Below are 16,056 nucleotides of genomic sequence, written 5' to 3'. Positions count from 1 at the left end.
CCAAAAAAAGTAAAAAGAGTGGGGAGCTCATTATTTAAAAAAATAATGTTTTAATAATAATAACATGTGGCAGCATGATGGTTTAGTGGGTTGAGGTACTTCAGCAAAGCCTGATGACCTGAGTTCAATCCCCATAATGTGTATAGCAGAAAGAAAAATCAACTCCTACAGGTTGTCCTCAGACTGCCACATGCACTCAAAAATGGAAATAAATGTAATGAACATCTTAAAATAATAATAACCATAACAGAAACCTTTCAACAATGGGAATATATGGATCTCCAGAGCAAAAAGGAAAATGCAATATGTGATGAAAAGATCTACAATAAGACGTAACTGACTGACCCTTCAGTTTACAGAGAAATGCATAGATTGTGGAGTCTTGTTTTGCTTTGTGTCGTCTACCTCTTCTGCTATTGTTTGTGTAGTCGTCTACCTCTTCTGCTATTGTTTGTGTAGTCGTCTACCTCTTCTGCTATTGTTTGTTCATGATGTCTCCCGGATATTCTAAGGAGTCTTTTTTTTAAAAAATAGGCTTCTCGGGCCAGGCAGTGGTGGCGCACGCCTTTAATCCCAGCACTCGGGAGGCAGAGGCAGGCGGATCTCTGTGAGTTCGAGGCCGGGCTGGACCGACAGCCTCCAAAACAACACAGAGAAACCCTGTCTCGTAAAACCAAAAAAAAAAAAAAAAAGGCTTCTCTACTACGACATTTATGAAAACCTTTCTGTTGTTGAGGACCTGAAGCATAAACCTTATTTTTTTTTTAACCACACACTCCTGTATGGATGCATGGCCATTACATCTGTTCTTTCTTTTATTTTTGTCAAAGGAAGAATTTACTTCATCTTACATTTCCAGGTCATTGCCCATCTCTGAGGGAAATCAAGGCAGGAACCTGAAAGCAGGAACACAGTGTTAACTCTGACCAGGGAACTTACAGTGAGCAGAAACCATGAAGAAAAGCTCTTGATAGGTATTTCAAAGAGTTCACAAACTCAAATATAAAAGCTGAACTTGAAACACAGAAGAAAAAATTAAGCAAATATTCTCAAATAAGAAAGGCATGGGTTGGGGTATAGCTCATTGCTAGAGCTCTTACCTAGCATACATAGTGTTCATTACCAACACCACAAGTAAAAACAAAACCAGTAATAAAAAGAAAGGACTTTTTATAGAAGAAAAATTGAGAGCTATTATTCATCTCAATTAATATTTTGTTTTCAATTTTAAAAATTTCCACAGGCTGGAATGATGTCTCAGTGGGTAAAGCACTTATCACACAATCATGACAATACAGGTTCCCAGCCCAGAAGCCACATTAGAAGCCCAGACACAGTGGAATGGCTAAGATCAGTAACACAGGTGGCAGCTCATGCTGATGAGGATATGGAGCAAGGGGAACTCTCCTCCATTGCTGGTGGGAGTGAAGGTATGTACATCCTGTGGTGGTTTGAAGGAAAACAGGCCCCAAAGGGAGTGGCATTATTAAGAAGTGTGGCCTTGCTGGAGTAGATGTAGTCTTGTTAGAAGTGTGTCACTGTAGAGGTTGGCTTTAAGGTCTCAAGCCACACCCAATGAGTCAAACAGCTTCCTGTTGCCTTTGGATCAAGATGTAAGAACTCTCAGCTCCTTCTCTAGCATCATGTCTGCCTGCGTGCTGGCTTGCTCACCACCATGATGATAATGGACTGAGCTTCTGAACTGTAGGCTGCCACCCCAATTAAATGTTTTCCTTTATAGGAATTACCACGGTCATGCTGTCTCTTCAGAGCAATAGAAACCCTAAGTAACATACAAACACTTTGTAAATGAATGTGGGAGTTCCTCAGAAAATTGGGGCTCCATCTACCTTAAGACCCAGATATGCCACTCTTGGGCATCTACCAAAAGGACACGCCATTATACCACAAGGACACTTGCTCGACCATGTTAACTGATGCTGTAGTCATAATAGCCGGAAACTAGAAACAACCTAGGTGCCCCTCAAACAAAGATTGGATAAAGAATATGTGGTACATTTGCACAGTGGAATATTACACAGCTGTTTAAAATAATGACATCATGACCAGGGATCAGAAGCTGGACAGCCCAGAGGCCTATGGTAGAACCAAAATGACTAGGGAAAAGCCAATGAAATGATTCCGAGTGATGCTCGGCTATACTCACAGATCAGTGCTTAGCACACCAGTCATCAAAGTAGCTGCCTCCAGCAGCTGACTGGAGCAAATGCTGAGATCCACAGGCAGAAAGGGAGCCTAGCATGGAGGTTTCCACTGGATCCCTCCCTCCTCTCAGAGCTCAGGGAACCACATGGAAGGGGGAGGAATTGTGGGAGCCAGAGGGGTTGAGGACCCCAGGAGAGCATAGACAGTGGAATCCACTAACCGGGGTTCATGGAAACTCACAGAGACTGGAGTGACAGTCACCAAGCCTGCGTGGGTCTGTGCTAGGCCTTCTGCATACATGTTATGGTTGTTGGCCTAGTGCTTTGGAGGAACTCTTACCAGTGGGAGTGGAGGTGTCTCTGACTCTTTTTGCCTGCTCTTAGGGCTCTCTTCCTTCTACTGGGTTGCCAAACCCTGCTCGATACGAGGGTTCGTGTGAGGTCTTGCTCTATCTTATTGTATCATGTTCAGTTGATGTCCCTGGGAGGCCTGTGCATTTCTGGGGGGGTGCTGAGGGTGAGGGGTAAATCTGGGGGAGGAAGGAGCTCAGGGGTAACTGGAAGGAGTGGAGGGAGGGAGGTCTGGGTATATTATATGAGAGAAGAAGAAGCAGAAGGAGAAGGAAAAGGAGAAGAAGAAGAAGAAGAAGAAGAAGAAGAAGAAGAAGAAGAAGAAGAAGAAGAAGAAGAAGAAGAAGAAGAAGAAGAAGAAGAAGAAGAAGAAGAAGAAGAAGAAGAAGAAGAAGAAGAAGAAGAAGAAGAAGAAGAAGAAGAAGAAGAAGAAGAAATAATTAAAAGAAAAGATGAAAAGATGCCAAGATGCCAGACACAGTAGCACATGCTTCTGTGATCCTCCTGAGCCCCTACTGGGAGATGGAACACAGAGACTGATGATCCAAAAAGATTATGGGCCATCTAGCTAGCATATGCAACAGTGAACAAGAGAGATAGCATCTCAAAGAAGGATGGTGAGGATGTCCTCTGTCCTCACTGTCACACACAATGCCACATGCACATGGTAGATAGAAGATGGATGGATAGATAGATCTCCTTAAGGAAAACAGGCTGGGAAAAATACTCATAATATATACAAAGACCAAAAGTTTAAACTCAGAATTGTAAAAACTTAACTAACTAAATGATAGGCATCTTAATTTAAGATATACATACAGCATTTCATTGGAGAAGAAATACAGGAGCTGGGGAGACAGCTCAGAGGTTACGAGCACTGGCTACTTTTCCAGAAGTCCCAGGTTTGGTTCATAGCACTCATAGAGTGACTTGAAATTGTCTGTAACTCCAGCCTCCAGGGGATCAAGTACCTTCTTCTGACCTCTGTGAGTACTTACATGGAGGCAGAACACGATATACACAAAAATAAAATGAATATATATACATATATATATAAAGAAACACAAATGTCAAATAATCGCATATAGTGTTCAGTACTATTGGCTATCATTAAAAAAGCTGATTGCAGTCACAGTGACAACACACTCCGCTAAGGCGGCTGAAAAAAAAGCAGTGGGAACATACTTTGATGAGGAGGAGGAACAAGTAGGACCCTTGCCCCCTGCTGACGGAAGTACAGCATGGTAGAGATACCCACTTCACCATAGCAACAGTCTCACTCCTAGATATTTACTTCAGATAAATGAAACCCCATGTCCTGTAGCCCCATATAATGTTTATCGAAGTTTCCCTTGTGACAGGAATAAACCAGGAACTGCTCCTTGCCTGTCTATAGATCAGATAAATAAACTGATATTTACAGTCTGGTATACATATAAGCAATGAAAAGGAACAGGCCATGGCTACGTGCAACAGATGAACCCCTTCCCACCCCCCAAAAAATAATAATCTTGCAGGGGAAGAACAGCCGGACCCAAACAGTATGCAGTGTACATTTCCACGTAAACAAAATACTGGACTAGATAGAGCCAGTGGGTTCCCGACGTCTGCGGTGGGGATGTTTTTAAACCGGAAGGGCTGATGGAGATGTCCTATGTGGGGGGTTGGAGGACACATTTGTACTCAGTGTGACTCAGCCACGCATCTCAGGCCCCAGCGTTTTGCTGTTTGCACACGACATGGCAGTACCACGTGGAGAGAACAGCAGAGCTGGGGTTTTATGTGAGATGTAAGAACCTCAGACATCAGACATACTTTGTGGATATCATCACAGTATCAAGCAATGTAACGGTACCACCCAAGTGACAAATCACAAACACTTAGCTAGTGTACGTTTTAATATTATCACAAGTTCATCCCATGTTGCTCCCTACTGCTTTTTCTTTTCTATTTGAGTTGGGAGCAATTCCCATTCAGAGGTTTGCACAGTGCAAAATGTACTAAGCTGGGCGTTTGTTTTGCACATGTAATGCTTGACAGTTAGAGGTGGGCGAGGGCTCTGCATGTCTTCCCCTAGTAACTTCCTCTCTGGGCCATAATGTAAACGAGTCTGTAACAGCCTTCCAGAAGGCAATGTCTTCACCTGTGCGGCAGAGGCAGTAATATAGCTTCAAAGACTCTGGGAAACAGGACCTTTAAGGAACTGCATAGGAGGGTTGTCTAAGTGAACAGTGAACATGCATCCTGAAAAGAGGAAGGCACTGTACTCAGGCAGCCCTTTGGAAGCCAAAGCATTCAGATACAAATAGAAGAGAATACACACGACACCTGCCTGCATGACCAGAGGAGGAAACCTGGAGCAAATATGGACACCAACCATACCTGGAACCAGCTTCGGGAAAGAGTCCTCACTCCCAACGGTGAGAAATGACCATGGCAAGTAGCTGGACCTGTGAGTTGTAAATAAGTTAGTGACCACCACTAAGTAATATGCATTTGGTCAGTTGATAGAGTTAGGCATTCCTTTCTTCCCTCACATTTCTGTTTGTCTCTTAGTACAGCTATTTTTAAATGTGTTCTTGCTATCATTCAAGATACCTGTTTAGTTTTTTATTTAAATTAAAAATATCTTGGGGTGACTCTAACCAAACAGATGAAAGACCTGTATAACAAGAACTTTGAGTCTTTAAAGAAAAAAATTAAAGAAGATACCAGAAAATGGAAAGATCTCCCATGCTCTTGGATAGGTAGGATCAACGTAGTAAAAAATGGCAATCTTACCAAAAGCAATCTACAGATTCAATGCAATCCCTATCAAAGTACCAGCACAATTTTTCACTGACCTTGAAAGGACCTCAACTTTATATGGAAAAACAAAAGACCCAGGATAGCCATGGCAACCCTGTACAATAAAGGAACTTCAGGAGGAATCAACATCCCTGACTTCAAACTCTATTATAGAGCTATAGTCGTGAAAACAGCTTGGTATTGGCACAAAAGCAGACAGGTAGACCAATGGAATCAAATCAAAGACCCTGATATCAACCCACACACCTTTGAACACCTGATCTTTGACAAAGAAGCTAAAACTATACAATGGAAAAAAGAAAACATCTTCAACAAATGATGCTGGAGTAACTGGATGCTGGCATGTAAAAAACAACAGACAGATCCATATCTATCACCATGCACAAAACTTAAGTCCAAATGGATCAAAGACCTTAATATAAATCCATCCAAACTGTACCTGTTAGAAGAGAAAGTGAGAAGTACCCTTGAACAAATTGGTACAGGAGACTACTTTCTGAACATAACACCAGTAGCACAGACACTGAGATATACAATTAATAAATGGTACCTCCTGAAACTGAGGAGCTTCTGCAGGGCAAAGGACACAGTCAACAAGACAAAACGACAGCCCATATAATGGGAAAAGATATTCACAAACCCCACATCTGATAGAGGGCTGATCTCCAAAATTTACAAAGAACTCAAGAAGCAAGACTCCAGAACACCAAAGGATCCAACTAAAAAATGGGGTACAGAACTAAATAGAGAATTCTCAATAGAGGAGTCCAAATGGCCAAGAGACACTTGAGAAAGTGCTCAACATCTTTAGTCATTAGGGAAATGCAAATCAAAACAACTCTGAGATACCATCTCACTCCCATCAGAATGGCTAAAATCAAAAACACTAATGACAGTTTATGCTGGAGAGGTTGTGGAGAAAAGGATACACTCCTCCATTGCTGGTGGGAATGCCAACTTGTGCAGCCACTTTGGAAATCAGTATGGTGATTTCTCAGGAAAATGGGAATCAGTTTACCTCAAGATGCAGCAATTCCACTCTTAAGCATATACCCAAAGGATACACATTCATACCACAAGGACATCTGTTCAACTATGTCCATAGGATCATTATTTGTAATAGCCCAAAACCTGGAAGCAACCTAGATGCCACTCAACAGAAGAATGGATAAAGAAAATGTGGTACATTTACACAATGGAGCACTACTCAGCAGAAAAAACACAATGACATCTCCCTTACGTTTTATACAAAGCCTGTTGTATAGGAAACTTTGCCCAGCAGCCGTCTCTGCCCACCCAAGTCCTGGGAGGACTTGATCCCAGGCTCAAAGCCATATCAATCCCTATCTTCCCAGTCCCCTCTCTGAGGCACTACTGTGAGGGTGCTGCTCACTCTAACTGCAATTATAATGGATCTGTAATAGATTCAAAATAGATCCCCATCCTTTCTCCTGAACCACACCCTGTTTGTGGACTCAACAGAGACATCATAGAGAATGACAGACCATCTAGTGTATGAATCCCATAGATGTATATTGAAACCAACCTACCAGTAAGAAATTCCAACCATACATTGCAAAGCTTTTTATCACATCACATTGGGAACTAATGATGAGAATATGTAGTCATATTCTCCTCTAGAGTTTGAGGCCAACATGTGATACATGAGACTGTCTCAAGAAAAGAGGAGAGGAGTTAAGGAAATCGGGGGAGGAAGACAGACCACACTGGGTCTCGTCATCCACAGTAATGACTGTAGTCTACCCGTAGAAGAAACAGGATGCTGGTCACACTGGGTCTCATCCTCCACAGTAATGATTGTAGTCTGCCCATAGAGGAAATGAGATGCTGGTGAGGTACATTGAGATCTAGGATAGATACAACCTGTGTGACTCTCTTTAAAAAGAAACTACTTTGGCCCTACAATGGGGTTCAAGGTAAGAGGACCCTTCAGGGATCCAGTAGAGGGATAGTGCAGCCTGCATCAGTCAGAGCCTAATGATGGATGAACAACAAGTTTGTGACAGGACTAGGAGATTTGGGAATGAATAGAGATGTTCAGAGATGCCCGGATGCTAAGAGGAATACACACTTTGTCTGAAGGGCAGATGTGGTAGACAAAGCCTGCCCGGTGCCTTTCAGAATATTCAAGGGGTTTTGCTTGTTCTATTTAATTTTCCAAAGGATTAATAGGGGGAAACCTCACTAAACATATTCATACATGCGCGCGCACACACACACACACACACACACCACGCATGCACGCACGCACACACATACAAGCATACCACATAGCAGCTGCCAATAGACCATCAGCTAACTGCAGGGTCCCTGCTTCTTTTCCTCTGGAGCTCTCTGATAAAGGTGCTTGAGACTCACAGGTTTCCTATAATCCTGATGTTGGTGGCCAGAAATACTATGATGCATAACTTAGGCCTGAGGCAGTCTACCTACTGACACCTCCCGGTCATTTTGCTGTGGCCAGAGCTGCTATGCCTCCTTGCCCTGATGCCACTTCATCAGGCAGCTCCTCCTTGACATTTTCTGGGATACAAGACTTCCGTTTTCTTCCTCTTGTATTATTTTATCATCATCATCGTCTTCTTCATCTTCATCATCATCCTCATTATTTTTTCATGCAGGGCTAGAACTCAGGGCCTTGTTCTTGTTAAGTGTGATGGTTAATTTGTCAACTTGATTGGATTATTGACGCCTGGGGCATTAGTGAGGCGCCCTTTGTGTGTGTGTGTGTGTGTGTGTGTGTGTGTGTGTGTGTGTGTGTGTGTGTGCGCGCGCACGCACTCGAAGAGGTTTCTGAACAGATTAGCTGAAGGAGGAATATGGGTGGCACCATCTCACCAGCTAGGGTTCCTCGCTGAATAAAAAGAGATTTAAAACAAAGCCAGTTGCGCTTCGTGGTCCTACCGAGATATGAGTCACATTCCGCTGTGAGCCACTGGCTGATTGACAGAATCCCTTTAAACCATGAGCCCAAATAAATCCTTAATACTTTAAGCTGTTCATGTCTGTCATCCTGTCAGAGCAACAGAAAAGGAGCTAGTGTACCAGGCAAGCATTCTATCTCCAAGCTACTACATCCCCTGCCTTTGGATGGATGGGTCTTATCCTCTCAACTGTGTCCTTGGACTATGTTGGTGATTCTTCTGCACTCCAGCACCCAGGCTACCGCAGCTGGTTACAAAAATCTGCCTTAAAGTATCAGAGTTCCCACAGGCCCACCAAGTTGGAGCCAACCTTTCTGGCCCCTCTCCTTGGTCCTCAGAGTTTTTTTCTTTATGCCAAGGGTTACAGACTCAGTTTCTCTCACTTTTTTTCTGGGATTCCTACCATGCTCAGTCAATTTACATTCAACTTTATGTACATGCTGATGTTGTTAAAATTAATGTGGATTCCAGTGTCTTTCAGTTTCATTTCTTTTCTTATGTTTTGCAATCTCTACTAAATTCTGTTAACTGTTACACTGTCAGTACAATTATTCAACAGCACACTTCTGTGTTGCTTCCACACCTGAGCAAAAGGAAATTTGAATACTAAAATTTTCCAGAATTTGTTGTCTATATTTTAGTCTTGCATAGACCAGAATTCAGGGGTTTCCTTAACTCCTTAACCCTGGGATGCTTATGTGTGCTTCTCAACAGGGCATCCAGTGCCCTCTGCTTTAGCAGTGTCTGAAGAACCTGGAGAATCAAGAAGCTAGGGATTTGGGAAGTCACGGGAGACTTGCTCCTGGGATACAACCCTTCTCTCTATGCATTGTTCCTGGATGACTTGGACAGCAACTTCTGTTTTCACATTTGAGATGTTCAGGGGTTCACTAACTGCTAAGTAAGTAACTAAACATCACAAAGTTGGGGGAAGAGTAGTTTTTGGATTTGACTGGAACAATGTTAATGTACCATGACTTCCACCTCTGAATTTCTCCTTGAGGTTCTGAAATAAAACTTCAGGTCCACTCTTAAATAGTAATCTTCAGTTCTCTACACACAGTTGAATCTCCATTGTCTTGACTCCTCTAGACTGTGGTGTGTGTGGTGCCATGACCCCAGCTCTTCTTCTTCCCTGGTTAGGCCTACAATCTCTCCTTCAGCTTTCCAGGACTAACTGTCATCCTAGCGGCCCTCCATCTCTGTTCCCTGCATCTTATCCTTGCATACTGTAGATCAACTGCTCCAAAAGCAAAGTCTTCACACGAGACAAGAAGACATGATTAGGAGTCCACAAAGGCAGGAATCTTGTGTAGCCATCTTTGGCTTGAGAGAAGGATTCTCAATGTAATTATGTTTTTACACTATTGGATGAATTTTCAGCTTAAAAGTCATTAGTACCTAAAGTTGTTTTATTGATATCTTGCTACAAAATTAAGACTTCTCAGTCACATACCTGCGGCCTCACCCAAATGGGCGTGGTCAACTCCAAAGGTATCTAGTAAGATCTCTCCCTACAATGTGTTACAATAAACAATTATTTTTCGCATTGAATAGACATAGATTTCATTTCATGTAAGGATATAATAGAAATTTTGTTATTAAAATGAACCAGATGTGATACCCTTCTTAAATTGCAGGTGCATTCATTAAACACTATTAAATCCTTCTATTATGTTAACAAAAATCTCAGCCACTCTGGGAATGCTTAAAAATACAGAGGCAGTAATAAGTTCTCCTCTAGGGTACCCGCATTTAGGGATATAATTTATTAAAGGCTATAGAAGTAAATAGTATTTTGGTAAAAGAAGAGGTTTTTTAATTTACAACAAACATAATTATGTCCTTAGGCAAATCCAATTTTCATTTTCAGGTAGGTATATTGAAAGTTTCCTAATAAGGAGCAGGCATGAAATTTCAATCAGGAAAGGGTTACAGGCGCTGTCGGTTGGCATTGACACTCTGTTTTCTAGACTCCATACGAGTAGTTTATAAATGCTACCACAGCACATTAAATGTTATTATACTGATTATTATCACATGGTTAATTATGCCTAATGCAGAGCGGGACTTCACTGCAACTGATTATAATTGGATGTATTTGGCTGCAATTGGAATTCATAATGGTGCAGAGTTTATATTTTCACTAGGCCTGTAGAAGGAGAGGCTTCAGTAATGAGTTTATAGCAATAATTATGTCATGGATTCACTGTTAAGTCTATTGCTAAAGTTAAGCAATTTCATACATATATAGATGTTTGTCTCAGACTAAATGTGTACATATTTAAAACACTATTATTATTATTTCTTTGAGAATGTTGTAAATTGGATGCTAGGAGTGCTGACCCTAGGTTATTGGTTTCTCATGTAAGTGATTTCTCCCCAATAAAATTAACCTACGTCACCCCTATGCCATGTATGGTAATCTTATTCCAACAACACATAGCATTTTTGGAATTTTTATTAATACGTATTCACTGTTCATAATTACAGGTTTTACAAAGGCATTTTCATATAAACTTACCACATACCTACCCTTTCTTTCTACGCCCCACTCTCATTATTTCCGTCATAACCTCAGACTCACTTCTACGTTTGGGTCTTTAGACACACGTATAATTTTATATGCTTACATAAAATGAGAGAAAACATTCAATATTTGTCTATCCTTAATCTGCTTTGTTTGGCTTAATGTGATGAGAGCTGGTTGTATCAGTTTTCCTGCAAGTGACATGATTCTTTACAGCTAAGTGAAACTCCATTGTGTATACATCCACTCTTTACCTACTCTTCTCTCTATTGGCAGCTAAGCTACTTCAGTAACTTAGCTATTGTAACAGTACAGCAATAAACATGGATGTGTGGGTGTCTCTGTGCTCTGCTGACTTATGAACAGTAAGAACAGGTCATGTGGTAGTTCTGTTTTCAACTTCTTGAGGAGCCTTCTCACTGACTTCCACAGCCTACACTCCCACCAGCACTGGATAAGGGTTTCCCTTTCTCATATACTCATCAGTCCTAGTTTAATTAATGTAACCATTTTTGTTACCAGCTTATATATTGTCCTTTTTCTCTATATAATTCTGAGGTCAATCAGGACTGACAGGAAGCAGCATTCCCAGTCGCTATGCTCTATTCAAACTTGGGCTAATTTCCCTCACATCATTAAATGACAAAACATACAAGAAACCCACATGTTTATTTTACTAGAATGAAGATGAAAATAAATTCTATGGTGCGGCCCAAATTAATTGACTTTTCAATTGTTTATTGGGCATTAAAGTCGTGAGTACATCAAACCTTAGCTTAGGGCTTAGGGCCATTTCCTTCTAGGCACAAGAGTCTACCAACATTTGTTCTGATGAGCTTTGTGCGATGATCTCATTAGAAACACACTTACAAGTTATTACTACTCATCTCTTCTTTGTTTTCTTTCCTTATGTGTGTGTGACTGTGTGTGTGTGAGAGAGAGAGTGTATGTGTCTGTGCATGTGTGTGTGTGTCTGTGCGTGTGTGTGTGTGTGTGTGTGTGTGTGTGTGTGTGTGTGTGTGTGTGTGTGTGGTGCTGGCATAGAACTCCAGGGCCATACACATGCTCGGCAGACACTCAAACACCAACCTACATCCACAGTCCTGTTCCACAAAATCAAAAATTTACTGGCATGCTCTCTGACTCAGTTTACTATTGTTTTATTTGGGTCAGTGATAAGAAACAAACCCAGGGTCCTTTTTTTTTGCACACTGGATAAAGACTCTGCCATGCTGTGTTCCTCGGGGCCTCACTATGTAATGTATACTGGCTTCAAATTCACTATGTGGCCCAGGTTGGTCTCAAACTCACAATCCGTCTGCATTTGTTTTCCAAGTCCTGATCCTTCAGGCATTCGCCACCACATCCAGCTATGGAGTTGCTTGTTTGCTCCTTCGTTTTGTTGTACAAAGAACCAATCCTAGGGCTGTGTGCATGCTACTCACATGTGCTACCACAGAGCTGTATACCCATCCCTTAACCATTAACTAACCAGCCTTTCCAGGGGAGGCTCTGTCACATTATATACGGAGCCACTTTGTGTTCAGAAACCCAAAACTGACAGAGAACATCTCTCAGATTACTTTCTGCTTCATGTTTCTAAATATGACTAGAAATCTACAGGACGACACCTGCATCTACAAGGCTTTTCAACGGATGAAGAAGCAATACACACCACCATCCCTCAGAGAAGAAATCCAGATTGCCAGAGCTTAGTTGACTAGGGAAAGAACTGGGAGGATTAGCATAGTCTATTCACATTTCATCTGTGCTATGAAGAACAAACAGGGAGGGATAAATAGGAAATCCAAAAGGGATCTCTTGTCATCTACAATCTTACATTAATGCCCTCAGTGATTCACCTGTCTGCCCACAAAGATGGTGCCCCTGAGAGGTTTCCTGAGAGGTATTTTTTTCTTCTCTGAGCGTAAAGAGAACCACCATGGACCTGTGGATAGTCCTCCTTATTTTTCCCCCAGACAGTGTCCCTCTATATATTCCAGCGTGGTGGTCTGAATGAGAAACGCCACCCAAAACCTTAGACATTTGTACACTTTGTCTCTAGTAAGTGGCATTGCTTAGTGGGGTTTATGGGATGCAGGAAGAAGACTGGGAGGAAGCTTTGGGGTGAAAAGGCCTCTTCTGCTTCCTTTGCTCTCTCTGCTTTGCGCTTGTGGTTCAATGTGTGAGCGTCTTGCTGCCGTGCTCTCCCTCCATGGTGACTCCTCTGTAACTTGTAAGGCAAACTAAACTCTCCCTTCTGTAAGTTGTCTTGGTTGTTACATTTAGTCACAGCAACAGGAAAGTAACTAATATACCCAGGCTGGCCTTGAACTCAAACCCTTGGCCTCTTGAGTTATGGGATTGCAAGTATGTGCCACCATGCCTAGCAGGACCCTACTTGAATATCCCTACTTTATTTGCTGCTATTTATAAATGATGCTGGCTGATACCAAGATGAAGCCAAAGGTGAATGAGGAAACTGGGTTAAAGCGTTGTGAAAATATCCTTTTACCATCAAAAAGAGAACATATGGCTCATGAATATTGAAATGAGAGGTAGAAGCAGTAATGTTCTATCTCGGGGCAGGAGGCTCCTCACCTGTGATCTGTTCTGAAATCCCCCAAAGCACTCACTTATGCCAGAAACGTTTGTCTGCTGTGGACCAAGCCCTGTGCCAGAAACACAGGCATAAATAATGCATGCTTCTCTGCTCTCACAAGACTTGCATTTTAATTAGAGAAACTAACTGAAGTAAATACAGAGTAACTGCAGGGTGCTGTGATAATTGCTGAAAGTATACCATGGAGGAAGAAGAGGCTAGAAGACAAGAGACTCAGTCAGACAAAAATAAAAGCAGAGCAAGAATATGTAGAAGCATCACGTGTGGTGGTCAGCCTGACCTGGTCCACCTACCGGCTTGAGGTTTCATATGGCCACAATGCAACAAACCTATTACAGAGGATATGGACTGGGCAGTCCAAGAAGGAAGGCAATGAAGACCTCCAGCTGGTTACCCGACCATTCCTCGCCTGACTATCATTCCACTCTGCACTCTCCTCTTCCTCATCAGTATCAGGATAACCCCTACCCACAAATGCTCTCCATTCTCTCCCCTTTCTTCCTGCAGCATATCTCATGGTGAAATGCAAACGTGATTAGCCCCACTCTCGTCAGGAACAGATACCACTTTCCCTGGAAAGATGTGAATAAGTGAACACTCACCTCAGAGAGGGTACAGATAACTAGGGTACAGCCAAAACAATTGTTCCATCCAAGTCTAGATTGGTGAACCAATGCATGTGTTGGGCTTGTTTACAAGAGCGTGGGGGAGGGGTTACTTACAGAGGCATGGGTGACTCTAAGGCAGCTGATAATTAGAAAGCCCACTCCAACATGGGAGAAAACTCATGAAAGCAGCATCTTGCTGTTCCGTGTGCAATGTGAGGCAACTCCACAGGACAAAACTCTCCCTATTCTACTAAATATGTGTTATAGGATAATGTGATGGGGGAAGTCCCTCTGTGTATATGTTGTCTTATTGGTTGATAAATAAAGCACTGTTGGCCAATAAGGAAGCAAGATAGGTGGGACTAGGAGTTGAGCAGGATTCTGGGAAATGTAGTCAGGAGTAGAGAGTCACCATGTGATCCCAGGAGGAGAGGGCGCAAGTCTGGCATTCTCGGTAAGACAAGACCTTATAAAAATATATATTAGTAATTATGGGTTAATAATTAAGTCAGAGCTAGGCATTAAGAAACCATAGCAAAAGGCCAACAGCCAATTAATTATTCATAATTAATATAGTATTTCATGTGTTATTTGGAGGGCAGAGATAGCAGCAGGACAGAGGTGGCCGGTGGAAAAGAATACACGTTACAATAATGTTTTTATATAATGTAAAGATATGCCTCTGCCATAGAACTTTCTTATTGGTTTAATAAAGAGATGAACAGCCAATACCAAGGCAGGACAGGATAGACAGGACTTCCAGGGAGAGAGAGGAACTAGACAGGGGGATGTGAGGTCTGAAAGGCGGGGATTCAACATCATCATGTAGAAGAAATTGGATGTGCATTGTATTGAGGAAAGGCAACAAGCCATATGACAGAACACAGGGTAATATAATGGGTTAGCTAAGATATAAGAGCTAGTTGGGAACAAGCCTAAGCTAAGGCTTGTCATTATTTGGGAGCTGATGGTCCAAGGAAAGACCTGTTTCAAATACACTTTTAGTTTCTCCCCATAAATGGAAGCATATGAAAGGTAGATTCGGGGTTAACCTTGAAAGACATCACATTCTAGAAATATAGTGGTTAGAATCTGAAGGAGTTGAAGGCAAGACATGGTTAGACCATAGGATGTATTACGTTTATATTGAGCATGGCCTGAAAATTGAATTACCAATACATTCTTGTGTTTTGCATATAAAACTTTCACTTGTGGCCATGAATGTCATCAACAAAGCACCAATACCCTAACTTCTTCCATTAAGTATCACCTCCTAAAGGCCTCATTGCCTTCTGACAGCACCATGAGGTTACAATCAAGCCTTTACCACATGAGGCTTCCAGAGGCATTCTGACACAAACTACAGTAGAAACGAACAGGAAATTGCCCAAAGAAGGCACACTTGACAATAAGGAGCACAAGTAAATGGTTTCTGACCATGAACAGGAAGAGATGGCACCTGGACACTCAAGGATCTATGCATGCATGTATTAGACAATAAAGGAATAATGACTTCTCCACTCATTGTCCCTATGTCACTGATAAATTACTTAAAGATTTGTGGGTTTGTGGTATTTTTTAATCAAATTGTTCTGCCTAGAGTCCTGGGTTCCTAGAACTGGTCCTCTTGCTACTGGTCTATTGATCTCTCTGCTCCATTCCTTGTAACATATATAGTATATCTGGGGCAGTTTGTCTCTCCAGGCCCTGAAAGAAGGACAGAGAAATTTCACCAATGATATTGCAACAATGTGGTTGCCTGAACAAGCTCCCACCAATGACAACACCAGTACACATGCTGATACAAATCAAGGAAATCTCATGGGGCTCCACCCCTCGATGAACAACTATAAACAGCCACAGACCTCTTAGGGAGGGAATCTCAGCCGTTCCTGGGGATGATCCCCCTAATTGGTTATCCAATACCAAGTAGTTAACCCTGAAATCATATACATATCAGGAACACTAAATGGACTTAGTATGTTATATGCCTACATTTATGAATATGCAACAATAATAATCAAAG

The 16,056-nt window shown here is 41.9% G+C and overlaps 1 long non-coding RNA gene across 2 annotated transcripts in view; it reads right to left on the bottom strand.

The window, feature by feature from the left end:
* LOC110341417 overlaps window positions 1–16,056 on the bottom strand; it is a 191,709-nt gene that overhangs the window by 136,021 nt on the left and 39,632 nt on the right. The window contains exon 1 of one of the 2 annotated variants that reach the window (XR_002383356.2): window positions 4,899–4,968. The exons of the other annotated variant lie outside the window; for it this stretch is intronic. This is a non-coding gene — a long non-coding RNA (uncharacterized LOC110341417). Of the gene's footprint in view, window positions 1–4,898; window positions 4,969–16,056 lie in introns of those variants that run through there. 2 annotated transcript variants of the gene reach the window in all.

This window comes from Mesocricetus auratus, unplaced genomic scaffold, assembly GCF_017639785.1.
Source record: "Mesocricetus auratus isolate SY011 unplaced genomic scaffold, BCM_Maur_2.0 Super-Scaffold_100001, whole genome shotgun sequence".
Lineage (NCBI taxonomy): Eukaryota > Metazoa > Chordata > Mammalia > Rodentia > Cricetidae > Mesocricetus > Mesocricetus auratus.
Note: the sequence above shows the minus strand (reverse complement) of the source record. Positions and strands in the feature narration are given on the sequence as shown.